The 19,363-nt window shown below is 44.5% G+C and overlaps 1 long non-coding RNA gene across 2 annotated transcripts in view; it reads left to right on the top strand.

Moving 5' to 3' along the window:
• LOC104016006 (uncharacterized) overlaps nt 1-19,363 on the top strand; it is a 46,220-nt gene that overhangs the window by 7,439 nt on the left and 19,418 nt on the right. The window contains exons 3-8 of one of the 2 annotated variants that reach the window (XR_015707694.1): nt 2,623-2,713; nt 6,282-6,640; nt 9,105-9,826; nt 10,711-10,929; nt 11,384-11,475; nt 16,103-17,249. This is a non-coding gene — a long non-coding RNA (uncharacterized LOC104016006). Of the gene's footprint in view, nt 1-2,622; nt 2,714-6,281; nt 6,641-8,312; nt 8,452-8,532; nt 8,654-9,104; nt 9,827-10,710; nt 10,930-11,383; nt 11,476-16,102; nt 17,250-19,363 lie in introns of those variants that run through there. The other variant, XR_015707693.1, reaches the window with a different exon arrangement.

Here is a 19,363-nt window from a genome sequence, read left to right as displayed (position 1 = left end):
ACCTAGCGTGTCCACTGCATCTGCATATTAACAGAGCCCATTTATTCAAATATTTTCCATTTTCTCAGGCTTGCACCCATATAATCTCATATAACCCCCATCAATGGATGTCTTTGGAGTAGCTTTGAAATTAATTCAGTTAGGCATTTGATATGCAGACTCTGCTTTTCCAGATACTGCTGTGTTCCAAAGGTCATTTCTTATCCTTCTTCAGGTAGAAGAAAATTCAGCTTCGCTAATGCTATTGCTAGTAAAGTCATGGCACAATTCCCATTGACTTCAGTAGTGTCAGAGTTATAAGAAACAGCATAAAGACATTAACATCCAGGAAAACAACTTCATTAGTGGTATTCCCTGTGACTGCTGCTCTTCCTTTTTCTGACATGCCGGTTTACCTCGTTTACGCATTGTAATGGCTGGTAGCCTATGAAACACATTAGAGAAGTTCAACATAGTCTGTTCTTCTCTGGAGCGTGTCCAGAGAAGGGCAATGAAGTTGGTGAAGGGTCTGGAGCACAAGTCTTATGAGGAGCGGCTGAGGGAGCTGGGGTGGTTTAGTTTGGAGAAGAGGAGGCTGAGGGGAGACCTTATTGCTCTCTACAACTGCCTGAAAGGAGGCTGTAGCGAGGTGGGGGTCGGTCTTTTCTCCCAAGTAACAAGCGATAGGACGAGAGGAAACGGCCTCAAGCTGCGCCAGGGGAAGTTTAGGTTAGATATTAGAAAAATCTTCTTCACCGAAAGGGTAGTCAGGCATTAGAACAGGCTGCCCAGGGAAGTGGTTGAGTCTCCATCCCTGGAGGTATTTAAAAGACGGGTAGACGTGGTGCTCGAGGACATGGTATAGTGGTGGACTTGGCAGTGCTAGGTTAACGGTTGGTCTTGATGATCTTAAGGGTCTTTTCCAACCTTAACGATTCTATGATTCTATGATTCTTTCAGTCTGTAAAGGAAGAATAGAATTTATTCAAGTACAAGCTTGCATCATGATGATCATTTGGTGTAGGTTCCTGGTGTTCTGTTAACAGCCATCTCTTCTCTTCTTCTTTTCCTCCCATCCCACTGCTAGCATGCAGCGAGGTTTCCTGGTTCCAGTGCTGTATTTAGTATTTCAGCACTGTCATTGCTTAGCACTCAATACAATTAATGCCGCTAACAAATCCCAACCAGTCCCCTTGCTAGAAAGCTGTCTTTTATATAAAAATACAGATTTCCTTGGCAACCTAATGTGAGGGATATAAATGGTACTCCTTACCCTTACTGCAAATGTGCCATTCCTCATGGTGTGTGTGTGTATGTATGTATATATATATATATATATATATATATATGTAGCTTGTGCCTCACCTCTTTCTGCTGGAGCCTGGGTAGTAATACCTCTGGGAGTCTGCAGAAGGTCACTCAGACACCTGCCCTGACTTTTCCTCACTGTCTTTCTGGCATTAGAAATAGGGCACTAAACACATGTTAAACAGAAGATATGTCTGTCCCTCAGCACTGTAAAGTGTAAGTGCAGATTAGCCTGGAATGTTGGGCTCGGTACAGGGAAAGTTGCTCAGGACTGTAACTCATTTCCTCTCACCATCATTGGAAATGCTTTTCCATTCTAGAGTAAACGCAGCTAATTCCCTTAAGTGGGTCTTGACAGAAAAGATGCATGAGAGAAAACAAATGATGACAAATCATCCACTGAATGACTTAGGTGCTGTAACATATGAGCTAAATGTTGATTGGAGTAGTTGATGGTGCCAGATGAGTTATTTTTCATGCTCTGTGATCCTGTACTGTATGTGATTTATACAGTATGAGCTGCTCAAGTTGCTTGAATATGCTAGAAAGATTCTTATCCCCAAAATACTGTAATATAAGAATCTTAAACAGATAAGAGCTGTACCTTTCCCCTGTAGCTCACTAAACCCTCTTGAACTTAGTGTAAAGTTGATCTGTATACTTGTATAATTATCAGTACCTAGGGTTCCCAGGAGTTACACTTAAGCCTGAGATTTTACAATTTCTGCACAGATTAATTCTTGCCTGATGGTAAGAGGATTTCTCCATGACATAGACTCAACTGATACAGTAACATTTGGAAAGCATCCTTCTGAGTATGCAAATCAAGGAAGAGAGCACCACTGTTGTGACTAGAGCAGAAGGATCTCCGGACTTTAGGGAGAAAAATGAAAACACAGATAATTGTCCTAGTGTTGTTTCTTCTGACTCCTATGGCTTGCAGTCTTTTGCTGTGTATTAGAGCGCTTCTGTTGGATCACTGTCGAGGATAAATTTAATTCCTTGCCAGAACCACAGACCTGCTACAGAACCACATAGCCTGCTGCAGTTCAACACAAATTTCGCATACAGATAAAATATCAGCTGAATACTTTTGTAAAATGTATTGGGGTAAGAGTGAGTAACTCTGAAAGGATGCCTGACTTATTGGACACACTTTTTCAGATTGATTTTATTTAATGCTGTGATTTTTGTTAGGTTTTTAATTCATAGTCAGGAACACAGTTACAAAAAGGACCATTCTCCCTGCCCAGAAATGAACAAACACTATCATAAGTCACATCCTGGTTAATAAGTTCTGTTTAGTTGTCTGAAGAGCTCCGTTTCCTTTTTCAGATGGATACGCTGGAGTTGCTGGGAGATTAATTCAGTGACATGGCCAGGTGCCCCTATGATGCAAAGCATGCCAATGTTCCACTGTTTGCAGGTAAAGAAGGATGACAGATAATTTTTTTGCTTTCTGTCCCACAGCCCAGGCTTACCATAGCACCGTATCTCTTGAATCCAGAATACAAAAATCTAAAAGGTGGCAAAGGGAGTGAATAATGACTAAAATAAGACATTGGATTATCCTTGGATAAGGAATTGGCTGGATGGCCGTGTCCAAAGAGTTATAGGCAATGGCTCAATGTCCAAGTGGAAGCCAATAACGAGTGGTGTCCCTCAAGGGTCCGTGCTGGGACCAATACTATTTAATATCTTCATCAATGACATAGACAGTGGGATTGAGAGCACTCTCAGCAAGTTTGCAGATGACACCAAGCTGAGTGGTGTGGTTGACACGCCTGAGGGATGGGATGCCATCCAGAGGGACCTTGACAGGCTTGAGGAATGGGCCCATGTGAACCTCATGAGGTTCAACAAGGCCAAGTGTAAGGTCCTGCACATGGGTCAGGGCAATCCCCAATATCAGTACAGGCTGGGGGATGAAGGGATGGAGAGCAGCCCTGCAGAGAAAGACTTGGGGATATACTGGTCGATGAAAAATTGGACATGAGCTGGCAACGTGTGCTTGCAGCCCAGAAAGCCAATAGTATCCTGGGCTGCATCAAAAGAAGCATGGCCAGCAGGTCGAGGGAGGTGATTCTCCCCCTTTACTCCGCTCTCGTGAGGCCCCACCTGGAGTACTGCGTTCAGCTCTGGGGGCCCCAACATAAGAAGGACACGGACCCGTTAGAGCGGGTCCAGACGAGGGCCGCGGAGATGATCAGAGGGCTGGAACACCTCTCCTCTGAAGAAAGCCTGAGTTGGGGTTGTCCAGCCTGGAGAAGAGAAGGCTCCGGGGACACCTTATTGCAGCCTTTCAGTATAGAAAGGGGGCTTATAAGAAAGACAGAGAGAGACTTTTTACCAAGGCCTGTAGTGACAGGACAGGGGGCAATGTTTTTAAACTGAGAAAGGATAGATTTAGATTAGATATAAGGAAGAAATTCTTTACGATGAGGGTGGTGAGGCACTGGAACAGGTTGCCCAGAGAAGCTGTGGATGCCCCATCCCTGGAAGTGTTCAAGGTCGGGTTGGACAGGGCTTTGAGCAACCTGGTCTAGTGAAAGATGTCCCTGCCCATGGCAGGGGGGTTGGAACTAGATGATCTTTAAAGGTCCCTTTTTGACCCAAATCATTCTATGATTCTATGATTCTTCAGTCTCCAGGGCTAAATTTGGCTCTGAGCAGTTGGGGGTACAATTCCCAGAGATAAGCTGAGTTTATCTCTGAATTCCCTCAGTTCTATGACTTTAAGACAGTTCCTTCTTGCTATCCTCACACAGTTGTTTGCATTTAATTAGAAACAATTGAATTTCCTGTTAACTTGTAAGCAAACCAAGTGCCCTGTCCACAAGCACTGCCATCCCTGCTTGGCTGATTTTAAATAGATGAGACTGACCAAATACTGACCATCCCACAACATCCTTTGAAATTATAATTTTGAAAATTGGTGACTTTTGTTTATTTTTCCATCCCATAACTGTATTTTTTCACTTCAGTGTTCCTAAGGAGATTCTGAAGATTTTGTTTGTCCCATCTCATTTGACTGATGAGAGAAAGTAATTATATTATTTCTATCACTTCTGCCCTTTTGTTCCTTCTTTCCTTCTTCCCCAGAGGGAAAGCTGTTTTCTGCCACAGTGACCGACTTCCTTGCAATAGATGCCATCATATACCGAAGCCTTGGAGACACCCCAGCTCTGCGGACAGTTAAACATGACTCAAATTGTTTTCCTGACAGACCCCTCTGCCTTTTCATTTCAGCAAAGCTTCCTGGCAAAAAAAGAAGGAACTAAATTACATCTTTTACTTATACTGATTTATTTCTCTCTTTTCCTCTTCTCCTGACTTGACAGAAAATGTGAGCATATTAGAGCAAAATATAATCCAGACAGCTTTCCAAGCTGTAAACCGTCAATTTACAGCTCTTGGGTGAAAAGGTGGGAATTTGCAGAGTTTAGTGTACTTAGCAGGCTGTGCTTGAAACAATTCCTTTTCTAGGACCGTGTTAGGTAACAGTTAAGGCTTTATAAAGTATGGAGAATTTGTCCTGCAACGTTAAGATTCATCAGTAAGAATGAAATTATGGAAATATTGCACAAAGCCTTCATTTTATAGTTCTTAGGTACTGTACAGTTGCCATTGAATTAGACAATTCATGTGCTCTAAATACCCTCATTCTTAAGAACAGTGCTGTTTACTTTCATAGAATCATAGAATGGTTTGGGTTGGAAGGGACCTTAAAGATCATCTGGTTCCAACCCCCCTGCCGTGGTCAGAGACACCTTCCACTAGACCAGGTTGCTCTAGTCACATAGGTTTTATGAATAATTAACATTTGGAGCAATTCTAAACAGTGAGCAAAGCCATAGTTTGAAGGCTTTTTCTGCTTGCAGAAATGTTTTGTGAGGTGTCAACTTTAGCTGTCCTACTTTGCTTGTTGCTACAGACATATATGGGCAGATAAAATTATATGGTTTGTTATTCCCTCCACACACAGACTTCAGGCCATAAAGAGCCTTATTGGGACCCTTCAAAAACACCATTATATATTGCCTCTTTACCTTTCCTTGTCCACTGTGCAGGGCAGACATTTTAGTGGCAAGTAATTACCTTGCATGGATTCTCCACAGATTCGGCCCCAGCTATCCTGAACATCCCAGACATTGATATTTTCTGTGGTGGTGATGTTACCTGTTTTGAAAACTGAACAAGTTTGCCTAATGTGGAAGTGTAACCTTTGGATGTTTAGTGTGAATCTATTTGGCTTCTCTTTACAGCCTTAGTGTGCTTGCATGCTATATCCTGTACATGGTGCCTAAATAGTGTTAAGGGAGCAGCAGCTGCCCGAGCATTCACACACCATTCAGGGAGTTGCACGCACACCACCCGAGACTTTAACTGCTAGGACCGGAGTCCCTTCGCAGCGGGCAGCTCCATTGAGCTGACGGGCGCCCCTTTTCGACTCCTTGCTCACACACACACTCACCCTCGGGCGCTTCCTCTCCCCTCAGGCTCGACCCTAGGTTTCCCCGAAGCAGAGTCTCTGACATGATGTACGCCAGGTGAATTTATTGAGTGGTACAGCAGTGAAGAGCAGCTCGAGCTGGGTGCCTCTGGAGAGGGACCCCGAACAAAGAAATCCCTGGGCAATTATACCCTTACAGTCTAAGTTCCCCTCCCCTCATGCGACGATTCGGTCCAATAGTAATATTTGGGTCTGGGGTCTTCTTGTTCCTCATTGGATCCTTTCCCAGTCTCCGGGCAGGACATTCCTTTTCTTATCTTGAATAGTTGCAGCTTCTGCTGATGGTTTTGGCTACCTTATCTTCCTGGTTTGCACCGGTTTCAGGGCCTTCCTTCATGTAGCTAGGTAAGAGTTCAGCATATGGTCAGCGTATCTAGGTGAAAGTTCACAGCTTGCAGCCTAAGGCTTCAACAGGCCTTTGGATCCTTATTTGAGCTAAAAATGACTTCTACAACAATAGGAGGTCTTCTCTTTTTTCTAGAACCATATTTTGTCCAGGCAATGGACAATGGCAACTATATTTACTTCTTCTTCTGTAGTAAAGATAAGGGCTGGCGACCGGAAGATCACGCGCTGTACGGAAGGAGTTAAGGGTCGACCCTCCCTTGTCTCCGCCCCTTATAACATGACACGCCTACTGCTGGGAGTATAAAGGTAAACTACTGCGCAGTAAACATTGAGGCTGAACACCCACACTGTGTGTGCTGACTGTTCCTTCCCCAGCCCGGGTCGGCTGGAGATCCACCGGTATAACCTTGATATGTAACGAACGCTACATAGTGGTGACCCCGACGTGATCGGCTGCAGGTAGCAGCGATGGAGCTCGCAGAACTCGTAAAGGTATTAAAGTTGGTAGCAACAGAGGTGGGCGAGGATAGGGTGATAAGGAAAAGGCCCACGGGCGACTGCATCCAATGGATGCTACGCCGGGGAGTGCTCGGCGCTCCCACAGAAGTTTTTGGACACCCCAAATTGGGGGAAAATATGCAACGAGCTGACAGAAGTGATCATAAGCAATGTTGGAGGAGCCAGTGACCGGCTTCGCGCCTCGGGAACAGTAGAAAGGGTGCTCAAGAAGGGGTTTGCGGCAAAGCGGTGCTGGCTTGCCGCACGTAGCGCGCTGAAGTTCCTGGGAACGAAAAGCCAACGGGTTTAGTCTCGGAGGGGACACAGGCTGGCTGGGAGGGAGCACAGCCAGGGGGGGCTGACCCAGACTGGCCAAAGGGCTATGCCAGACCATATGACATCATGCTCAGCATATAAAGCTGGAGGAAGAAGAAGGAAGGGGGGGACGTTTGGAGTGATGGCGTTTGTCTTCCGAAGTAACCGTTACGCATGATGGAGCCCTGCTTTCCTGAGGATGGCTGAACACCTGCTTGCCTATGGGAAGTAGTGAATGAATTCCTTGCTTTGCTTTGCTTGCGCGCGCGGCTTCTGCTTTACCCATTAAACTGTCTTTATCTCAACCCATGAGTTTTCTCACTTTTACTCTTCCGATTCTCTCCCCCATCCCACCGGGGGGGAGTGAGCAAGCGGCTGTGTGGTGCTTAGTTGCTAGCTGGGGTTAAACCACGACAGTTTTTTTTGGCGCCCAATATAGGATACAAAGGGTTCGAGATAACGACAGATTTAATTGGAACGTGCTAGATCGAAGTTATAGCTGGTATTGCTGTTTAGCTATTAATCGGCAGGTTTCTGTGCTTGCCACGGGGCTTGCTTGCCTTACTGTATATTAGAGTCTAATGCTCGTTAGTGGCTGCTTTTTGCTTTTGCTGCTTGCTGTACTGCTGAACTGCTTATCATCTTACTCCGCTGTGCCTGGGAACGTTTTGATAACAGCAATGGCTATGTGCCTGGGCTGGCAGATGGCCAGGGCATCTCTGCTGTTTTTCTGTACTGCTGTACTGGACAGGCTGGAACTCCAGTGTGAACTCGAGTTGAAGGGGTGGCCTGTGGGGCACAGACGGGGCCGTCGTTACTGGGGACTGAGCCAACGGAGGAAGGGGAGGCGCAGGGAGGCTATGGCGCAGCGGGAACAAAGGAGTCGGGAAAGGTGTTCCCGTTACGAGTGGGGAGTCTAGAGCAGCCACCCACGGAACCTTCGGCACCTTCTGCACCAGCGGATCCGCCACCTACTCAATACCCCTGGGGCGAGTTGCAACAATGTGTGGAAAGGGAGCTGACTGATAGGTTGCTGGATTGGGTCCCGGGGGCCAATGTGGGATCCCAGCGGTATTGCGAACTACGTGAAGGAAGATGGCGGGAAGGAGAAAAGGAGGGCAAGACACCATCACCTTCTGAGGACGCCCCGTTGCATCCCAGTGATCGACGGGTGCTGGACACACAGAGTGCAGAGCGCAGGAAAAGATCTGAGGAACAAGGAGAACCGGCGTCACGGCTGACGACATCTAGGGGGGGTGGTAGGGCTCCCCCGGCACTGCCAGTGATACCTGAGCTACCAGAGGGACCCCTTACCCCTGGGGCAGTGGGAAAGCGAACTGGTATTACTTTGCAAGATGCTCGCTCTGAGATTGCTGCTTATCCTGTGTGTTCCAAAGGTCCCCTCTGGGAGGCAGGGGTAAACCCTCGAGGGTTGCAGCCCAACCAAATATGGCAGTCTGATGTTACGATTTATGAACCCTTTAATCCACGTAAGTATCTGCATGTCACAGTTGATACCTGCAGTGGAGTTATTTTAGCCACTATGCATGCTAAACAAAATGCTCTCGCAGTTATTTTACATTGGCAGGACTGTATGGCGCAACTTGGCATCCCACAAAAAATTAAAACAGATAATGGAGCAGCATATGTCAGCAAGAAGACAAAGGACTTTTGCGCGCGCTGGGATATTCAGTTGAGTCATGGCATTCCCTACAACAGTACGGGCCAAAGCATTGTGGAACGCGCGCATCGCACATTAAAAGGGTTACTCGACTGACTTAGGGAGGGGGAAAATATAAGCCCAGGAACAGGGGTTCCCCCTCCCCTTGACCCTCCCTTGTTTCGGGCACAGCGTCTGTTGACGACGGCACTAATTACCTTAAACCATACCATTTGAGGGAACACCTATAAAACCCAGACTGCAACCCAGGCACATTTCCGGCTCGACGAGAACGAAGGGCCTTACCCTTTGGTTCAAGTACGGGACCTGCAAACCCGTGACTGGGGGGGGCCTTATTCCCTCCGTTGCCTGGGACGTGGGTATGCGTGTGTGCAAACCGAGAAAGGGACGCTAGAATGGGTACCCAGTCGAAATATTCGACCGTATAAACATTAATCAATTTATTGAGTCTTATCTTGACAGGTTACCATTTCCCTATGCATCCTGATGGTGTGGGGGAGCAATGAGGGAGCCGCGATGAACTACTGGCTGGACTGGGCAAAATCCATGAACGTAACGGATGCGTGTCTGTATATGCCGGCTATTGGACAAGCCTCTACCTGTCTATTGTTCACCCCCTACTTCACTAGTGATAAGGAGGACAGTTGCTGCCACAAGTCAAACCAGAGCTCCACTATCCCAGGCTTAAAAAACTGGAATGTTAATAACGCCCAAACTTTTAATAACCGGGCTCATAGTCTTGTTACTTGTTCTTGACCTTGTTGTGCTATTACCCTGTCTGTTACGCTTAATTATGCGTTCTATGAGTCGTATATTAAGAAGTCTTACCACATATCGATTATTTTACGCGCAGCTTCCCCAGCGACATCCAGAGCTACTGGAGCTAAGGGAGGGGGAAATGTAGTAAAGATAAGGGCTGGCGACCGGAAGATCACGCGCTGTACAGAAAGAGTTAAGGGTCGACCCTCCCTTGTCTCCGCCCCTTATAACATGACACGCCTACTGCTGGGAGTATAAAGGTAAACTACTGCGCAGTAAACATTGAAGCTGAACACCCACACTGCGTGTGTTGACTGTTTCTTCCCCAGCCCGGGTCGGCTGGAGATCCGCCGGTATAACCTTGATATGTAACGAACGCTACATTCTTCCAGGAAATAGCAGTGGAGTACAAGAGCATGGAAAAGGTAAGGGGGGGGAAATATTGCATTGTGACATTCAGGAGGAAAAAACACATGCTATTCTTGGACCAATGCTGTTTAGGAATGACCTTGAAATGAGAACCATAAATCATGATGATAAGGTCATAATTTTTAGAAGATTACTATCGCTTGAGCCAAAAAGGTTGTTTGGAATTAAACATTGCACTGTCTTGAGAGGAAACAAGGTGGCTTGTTATGGTGGTGATGTATGCTGGAAACTCTTTTCTCAACCATAAAAAGCACAAGACAAATGTACTTAATTCAGTGTATCAGATAATCTTTAAAAATTAATTTTAAAGCTAAGAAGTTAGGAAATCTTAATTGGAGTGCTGAATAAGCAGAGGCAGGAATTTTGTTCTCTGGCATTTTGCAAAGAATAATTAAACATTTTCTGCATTTTTTGTTAATTTCACAATAGTTTTCTGACTAAGCAGTCAGAAAACCTGACCAAGGTCACAAAGATGGAGGGCAGGAATAAAAGCCCAGCAAGATTTGCATAATTTTAATTGCTGAAAATACAAGACTCGGAGCAGGCAGCATGGGTTACAGGGATTGTGAATATAAAATGTGCTTTTGTTTGGGGAGATAGGAAGCTAAGTAGTCTGCATGGAAATGAGGTTTTATATGGGTTAAGAACAGATCTCCTGAAGGATTTATGGCTATTGCATGTCACAGCCTTATCTTTTATAGCACACTGTTCCAAAGCTGAATTTTTCTGTTTCTTATTTGTCACAGATTATGGAAACATGGGATTAAATTAAGCACCTTGCTGTGTCATTTCAAATGTCATAAAGGCAGAATTCCAATAAAGTCTTTCACGTCAAACAAACACTTAATGTTCTCCATTATTTTTGCTCTACTTCTTCCAGGTAGTTTTTCCAAGGGTGGCTCAAGTTTGCAAAAATGACATAGGAGAATCTCAGAGAATGCTGGAAAAACAAGTGGACTTCCTATCTCAAGGCTCATTTGAACTGCTCGGTTCCTGGCAATTCACACTTCGACTTTAACATACTGCAGGCAGTTGCAGATGTTATCCATTTCAGTGGCCAGGATGTTGTTTTAGCAACCTTCTCCACTCTGTCTAATAGGTAATAGGCACAGTAACCTTTTACTTTCTGTTTCCCTTATGTTTTGCCTTTCATTGTAGTTTCTTTTTACTTTATGGAACTACAAGTGATTGCTCATACAATGTAATCATTATGTATCATGCACTTATGGATACTTGGTGTATCATTTTAAGATACCCTGGCATTGCTTACTGCATTTTATATTTGATAATTTAGAACAGCCTTCAACCATTTACTATCTGGACATGTTCCTTGGACATATTTTTCTTTGTGTGGGAATAATTTAGACAGGACACCAAGCAGCTTTGCAGTGTGTAACTTGCAGAATGTTATTCCAAAGAGAAAATATGATTTTCCTTTCTCACAGAGAAAGGACTGGGTGTGTCCCATTTATGTCAGGACCCCCAAGAACTACTTCAAAACTCCTTCCCTGTATTTCACATATCCCTACTGACTCTTATCCTTTCTCCTGAAGGAGCCAAGATCCTAAGGTTTCGTGCTGGCTCTAGAGAACAGGGCTCAAGAGCATGAAGAGGGAAGCACTGGAACTGAAGAGTTTCACAGTCTGTGAGTTCCTGCTTTGTTCATTTATTGTCTGTGGTAGGTTCACTCTGCCTAGATGCCAGGTGCCCACCAAGCCCCTCTATCACTCCCCCTCCTCAACCGGACAGGGGGAGAAAAATACAACAAAAGGCTCCTGGGTCGAGATAAGGACAGGGACATCACTCACCAATTACCGTCACAGGCAAAACAGGCTCGACTCGGGGAAATTAATTTAATTTATTGCCAGTCAAAGGTCAGAGTAGGATAATGAGAAATAAAACTAAATCTGAAAACACCTTCCCCCCACCCCTCCCTTCTTCCCAGGCTCAACTTCACTACCGACTTCTCTACCTCCTCCCCCCTCCCCCCCCCAAGCAGCACAGGGGAATGGGGAATGGGGGTTGTGGTCAGTTCATCACACGTTGTCACTGCTGCTCCTTCCTCCTCACACTCTTCCCCTGCTCCAGTGTGGGGTCCCATCCACAGGAGACAGTCCTCCACGAACTTCTCCAACGTGGGTCCTTCCCATGGGCTGCAGTTCTTCATGAACTGCTCCAGCATGGGTCCTTTCCATGGGGTGCAGTCCTTCAGGAACAGACTGCTCCAGAGTGGGCTCTCCACAGGGTCACAGCCTCCTTCGGGCACATCTACCTGCTCTGGCGTGGCGTCACCATGTCTTCACTACGGGCTGCAGGGGAATCTCTGCTCCAGCGCCTGGAGCACCTCCTCCTTCACTGACCTTGGTGTCTGCAGAGTTGTTTCTCTCACACATTCTCACTCCTCTCTTCTGGCTGCTGTTGCGCAGCAGGTTTTTTCCCCCTTCTTAAATATGTTATCATAGAGGCCCTAACCAATATCACTGATTGGCTCAACTTTGGCCAGCAGCAGGTTCCTCTTGGAGCCAGCTGGAACTGGCTCCGTTGGACATGGGGGAAGCTTCTGGCGTCTTCTCACAGAAGCCACCCCTGCAGCCCCCCAACTACCAAAACCTTGCCATGTAAACCCAATACAGAGTAAGCCCAGGCCTGTGCTATATAATCACTGCTTTCGACATCAAAACAAGAGGAACTGTATTGGAACAATTATGCCACCAATAGGGAATACAGTTTTAAAAATATTACCTATTTTTATGCAAATTGGTTTAATAAAAGCAAGCAAGCAAAGAATCAGCATCCGAAAATAGGCTATATGTTGAGATTATCTCTAAATTGAGATTTTCCTCCTGCTCTGCTAGTATTTCCTGTGATGTGTCATGAGTAATCCTTTTCCTTAAACCCTGCATTTTAAAAATTTAAGTACTCGATTTTAAAATCGAGGTGCTCTTTTATAGGCCCCATTTTTTGCAAAGTATTGGAGATGAGAGGAAGGTGCATAGACTTGGAGACATCTCATTAACAGATCTCCCCCTGGCATGGACAGATCTCTCTAATTCCTCCTTCACTGAGGAAAAGCTTAGAAAAATATATTTGATCTATGGAACAAGAAGTTCCTACTTGAGTGAGATGGAAAAGGTTCCTCAGTCTAACCTGAGGTCACCTAGGGTAGGATCTGGTGATGGACTGTACTCCAGTGGCTGATAGATTTTCTTGGATGTAACCCACAGTTCTCCATCTGTATTGGTTTATGACACTGTGGACCCACACATTGCCATCCTCAGTAGTCAAATCTTTTGCAGTCTTCTTGCAGTGATTCCTCCATCACTGTGGAGATGTGTTGAGTACAGCTCTCAGTGCTTTTAGTCCTATATGGTAAGCCTCAAGTTTGTAGGGTTCTTTTTTATTTATGGCTTATTTCGGCAAAGTACAAAATCTTCTATCTATCTGGAATGGGACTTGCAGCGTCTTTCAGGATTAGGTCTTGTTTCTCCAAGCTGTCTCTCAGTTAGATATTAACAGCAAAATATATTCCTGACCAAATCTTACCTCAAAATACATTTAGCTGCCTCCATTTACTACTCTTGCTGTGTAGTATCACATTAATATAGAGCTTTGAACTGAGTTTCCTTCCACATAAAAACCCAGCCTGTGGAGACTGAAGCAAGAATAATACCGTCTCCCTACTTGTTGTTTCTTTCAGTAATCATAATTTTGAAACCTTTTAATATTTATACAATTGTTTTCCTATCAATTTATATCCCCTTATGGGTTTAGTTTTGTTCTCTAATGGTATTATTGTTCCTACATTTTTTTTCTTTGGTGTATAATAGTGTACTAGGTAAAAGCATGACTGAAAGCCTCAGCTAGCAAGGTTCATGCAATTTATCTGATAAAATCAAGTGTTGAAAGTCAGACATGAATACAGTAGATCATGTGTATGTAAAAAAAAAGGTGGATAAATGAATAATTCATGCTTCCAAGTTACTGACCATGGGAAAACCCTAAGCCTTTCAGAAAGTATGTAGGCAACAGTATAATTATGTTTAGACAATGCTACCATACAGTTGCATGCAAATAACCAAAAAGTTGCAATTTACATTTTTAGCATCTAAATATAAAATTAAATTTGCTTCTATAAGCTCTTTAAGCCTCATTGAGTTAAGCAAATTCTTGAGCATAGTTAACGCATTTCCTTTGGGAAAACCTGATGGAGATGAGGCTCTGGGAGGATGGGGTAATAATGTGCAAATCCCAGGCTAATGGCACATTGCAGCATGCTCCCAGTTTGATTGGCCTCAACTCCTGAACTGTCTGCAGAGTGAATTTTTGAGGCACAGCAGCGACTGTGAGGATTAATACTGCGAGAATGTTGAGATTTACAAGAACTTAAATTTCCAAGTAATGGGCTCTAAATTAGATGATTGGCTATTACTCCTCATGCATCACCAATAGTATGCAGTGTTTCCCAGATTCGTTCCCTTCTTCAAGATTACTGCAATTGTCTTTCTACAGAAGCCTTGAAACAAATTGTGCTGTCAGGAGCTGTCTGCTGATTGGTACATTTCAGTCTTTTTCCACAGGGCTGGCTTTTCCTGTCAATACTCAGAGGTTACAAAGTTCAGGACTGAGTAGCCTGTGACAGGAAGACTTCGATACAGCATGTTTTTCACTCAAGATTTTATGCATAACTGCAGAATGAGTAACAATTTCCAGGAAATGTTATTTTGCAGTATCCCTGGCTCTGCAGTCTGTGCCTATGACATGCTTGACATTGGCAATGTATTTAGTGTGAGATTCAAAGAACAAAAGTCTCCAGATTCTACATGGACACCAGTTCCTGATGAACAAGTGCTCAAGCCCAGGCATGGTTCATATAGAATCATAGAATCATTCAGGTTGGAAAAGACCTCTGAGATCATCGAGTCCAACCGTTAACCTAACTGCCAGGTCCACCTCTAAACCATGTCCCTAAGCACCACATCCACATGTTTTTTGAACGCTTCCAGGGACTGTGATTGCACCACTTCCCTGGGCAGTCTGTTCCAATGCCTAACCACTCTCTCCGTGAATAAATTTTTCCTAATATCTAATCTAAATCTCCCCTGGCACAACTTGAGGCCGTTTCCTCTCGTCCTATCGCTTGCTACCTGGGAGAAGAGACTGACCCCCACCTCGCTACAACCTCCTTTCAGGCAGCTGTAGAGAGCAATAAGGTCTCCCCTCAGCCTCCTCTTCTCCAAACTAAACAACCCCAGATTGCAGTGATAGATTGTTCTGTTCCTGCACTGGGCTTTTGACAATTTGAACAGCCTTGTAAAGTACAGATGCAACTGAAGATATATATTGTAACAGTGAAGTAGGAACTGAGTTTCATTTGGATCTAAGGTATTGGTGGAAGTAAGATGTTGTGGTTTTGTTTTTGTTTTTTTTCATTTAAGCCAGATATAAATCAGTAAAGGATCAGATCCACTTGGTCACAAAATAATTGTTAATTTAAGAGTGGTATGAGTTACACACCTGTTAGAAATTGGTTCAGTAATGGATGTATCTGATTGATAGCTCTTCTTCTCTTCTCTTGATTGATTTGCTCTTCTAGGGTTAACATGCAGTTTATGTGCCACAAAGGATGCAACATGGGGGAAAAAAATCAGCATTCTATCAAAATGGAGATTTGTTTTACCTAATTTCTCTTACAAGTTGTTTTTCCTGCTTCCACTTCCCTCCTGTTTGTATTTGGCTCCTTTATTACACTCTCTTCATATTTCCTACAAGTTCCTACTGACAGCCATTTGTTAACTCAGTTATATCCATGGCCAAAGAATTTTGCTGCTTCCTGTTTAAAGATGACCTGTCCAGGCAGGAAGGTTAGGTTGCTTTAGAGGAGCAGGGCAGTTTTTAGGAATGCAGTGGGCAGATTTGCATTGAAATTGTCCAAGAACAATTAGATAACATCGCAGTGAAAGTCCTCTATGTGCTACAATACTGAAGTTTTCCTATCCAAATGGGAAGGGTAAAACCAATGTTTACATGGATGTTGATGGATTGTCTTCTCCAGTATTCCTCTTTCTACCAGACAGTACTGGAAGCAGCATTATTTCACCTGCTTTTATTCCAGGAAACAGCAGTAAGGCAGGCAAGTTAAAAATCAGAAAGCATCTGCGCCAATGAACAGTATCAAGCCAAATACATATATACAATAATTAGGTTCTACGTGAGTGGATGAGCTACAAACTCTGTGCGTCAAACATGCTAAAGAAATATCTTTGTGCTTTTAGGTGACAACACATGGAAGTTCTTCTGAGTGGAGGACAGAGCAGGATTTTAGGCTCCCCTGAAGGACTGAGCAAATCCAACAGACATGAGTCTTTCATTTAAACTCTTTTAATGTACTTCAGATTTCACTGAGGGCCTCTGTCACAGAGTTTTAAACCCAAACAAAGGACAAGCTCAAACGACTTTATTTCACAAAACAGCCAAAAACCACACGACAGAAAACAATGAGAAACGGGGGTAAACTGAAATCAATCAACACTCCGATAACATTTAACACATAACAGGTTCGAGGGTGTCAGTCAGAGTATTGTTACTACACATCAATACACACAAGAATGATGATCCAAAGCGTGCACATACACTCACTCACTCACGGGGGGAGGGGAGAACTCTCTCGTGGGTACCCAGAAGATATAACTGCTCACCGGAGGGGGGGTGGTGTGAGGGCTCACTCACCCAAAGGAGGTGAGGGCACTCAGTCCCGGGAAATTTCCTCAGGTGGCATCCCAACCCGAGGGGAGAGCTTTCAAACACAGACCTACTGCTCTGAGAAGACCACTCAAAGGAGGGTCTCTGGCGGCACCCCATTTATACCCTGGGTCGGATCTGAGCTGTGGTCATAATTGGTCATGATCCAGAAGCTTCTCCGAGCCAAGGCGCCTCATTGGCTGTGGACCCTGCCTGTTGACCGAGGGGCCCCGCTCCTCCTGCTCCCCCTACCGACGGGTGTACGGGCCTGAGGGCACGGCACCCTGGTGGGTGCGTGATGGTCGGCACTTGACCAAGGTGTGCACGTGCCGGCAGGCACAGTAGAGCATAAAAGGCGCGAAAATGAGGCGCGAAAAGCCGGTGATTACCATGTTAAAAGCCCCGATCTTGGGCGGGGCGGGGCGGAGTGTACCTGTCCCAGCCGCGTCACAGATGTTACAGAAAAGAGATTTTTCATTTAGGCATCAAATCAGTGTCCTGGCTTCCCCCTCTTATTTTATTTAGGCCAGGTTGCTGTGCTGGCTCTATATCATTAGAAAAATATGTAACCTCTAATGAGTTCCCGGATGATACTCTCAACTTCATCGAAACACATCCGCTGATGGATGAGGCTGTACCTTCCATCATCAATTGACCTTGGTTCCTGAGAACGATGGTCAGGTAAATACCTCCAAATGGACTCTTTTCCTCAATTTAGCATGCTGTCAAGTTGTGCTAATAACTGTCGTGGTTTAACCCCAGCCAGCAACTGAGCACTGCACAGCCGCTCGCTCACTCCCCCACCCCGGTGGGATGGGGGAGAGAATTGGAAGGGTGAAAGTCAGAAAACTCGTGGGTTGAGATAAGAACAGTTTAATAATTGAAGTAAAATGAAATAGAATAGTAGTAATAATAATAACAATATAATAATACAATAATAATATACAAAGCAAGTGATACAGTATACAATTGCTCGCCACCCGCCGACCAATGCCCAGCACGTCCCCGAGCAGCGATCGCTGCCCCCCAGCCAACTCCCCCCAGTTTATATACTGAGCATGACATCATACGGTATGGAATAGCCCTTTGGCCAGTCTGGGTCAGCTGTCCTGGCTGTGCCCCCTCCCAGCACCTGGCAGAGCCTGGGAAGCTGAGAAGTCCTTGACCAGTGTAAGCACTACTTAGCAACAACTAACACATCAGTGTGTTATCAACATTATTCTCATCCTAAATCCAAACCACAGCACTATGCCAGCTACTAGGAAGAAAAATCAACTCTATCCCAGCTGAAATCAGGACATAACCATGCTTAGAATACTTTTAAATTCTGTAAACATCCCTGGTGTGCTGGGCATGAATCCAACTAGGCATGATGACAGTGCTAAGTAGATGCCACGGAACTCCCTGAGCAGCTTTCAAGATTGGAAAAAAACTGAGTCATTTCTGACCATGCTGTGCTGAAACTGGATCTTGGAGGAAATTAAGAGTAAGTTGCCCTGTCTGTTGGCTTATAGATTACTGTTTGAGACAGCTCTGCAGAAAATTTTGGGCAAAGATCAACAGATAGCCCAGGGATATGTACACAGGATACAAACATGTCTGCCAGGATATGTTCACAGGATATAAAGTCGTCTGTTGGGATATGTACTAGTATGTTTCACTGTTTACACAAGCATAAAGCAGAAGTAATCACATAATTCATATCTGTTCTATGACAACAAGAGGAAAATAATAACAACCCTTGAATACACCATCCCCTTCCTCTGAAAATACATTCCCACTCTTGTATAATCCTATGGTCACTATACTATTTGTCTACCCTCCAGTTGTGAATGAAATGATGTGGCTAACTTCTGTCATTTTTTCCCTCTCTCCCTCTGTACAAGGACAGAGTTTTGTGCCAGGCAGTGTTTAGCTTTGGGAGGGTTTGACTTAGTTTTAATAATGTACATTCTGTTAGGTGATTATGTCAGGTCAAAGAAACTCACTGTTGACTTAGGGCAAAAAATGGTGTCATCTGATGGTCCCTTGCTCTTATGGAAATTGGTTCTAGGATCATAGGCTAGTCCTGTAAAAGCTGCTTCCCACATGGGTCATCTTTAACTTCCAGTGGCATTATGTCAAAGACCTCACTTGGGAGCAGATGGCCCAGAACTGGGGTGCCTTGAGATTAAAGCAGAGACTCTAAACTTAATTCTGTGCTCTGCGGACAGCTGGTACAGAGAGGAGAAGTGAGTTGTCATTAGGTCACAGTAAACCATGCTGCTGAGGAGATGTGCTCGAAGACTGTAATAAGTGGAGTATCCAAAAGGCCGATGGTTTAAAGCCCGGGACTATTGTCTTGCTGTATTCTAGTTATGTACCTCCAACCAAGGGAGAGAGCAGCAAGCTCTACAGAGCACTTTCCTTTGATCGCCAGTACCAGATAACTGGTACCACATAACCAGTACTCATTTTCAATTAGTTATGAGATCTCAAGATTCAATATCATCTCAGTACTGAACTCAGTGGCTGTTGTGCAATTATTATTAGTCAGATAAAATAGCATTTAGTTCCTCAGTACTGCACTGGCACAGCTTTTCCTGCCAAAAAGTTGAATATGGATCTGTTATCACTATTGCTGCTTTTAAGATGACAGAGCTTGAAATGAAAAAAATTTCACTGTGCTGATTTTCTTTCCCTGCCTATATGTACTGGTTTTGGCTGGGACAGAGTTACTTTTCTTCATAGTAGCTTGCATGGAGCTATGTTTTGGATTTGTGATGAAAACAGTGTTGATAACACACTGATGTTTT

The sequence above is a fragment of the Nipponia nippon genome, unplaced genomic scaffold (genome assembly GCF_047370975.1).
Source record: "Nipponia nippon isolate SJK-2023a ecotype South Korea unplaced genomic scaffold, ASM4737097v1 scaffold_34, whole genome shotgun sequence".
In the NCBI taxonomy this organism is placed as follows: Eukaryota; Metazoa; Chordata; class Aves; order Pelecaniformes; family Threskiornithidae; genus Nipponia; species Nipponia nippon.
This window is presented reverse-complemented; position numbering and strand designations above follow the sequence as displayed.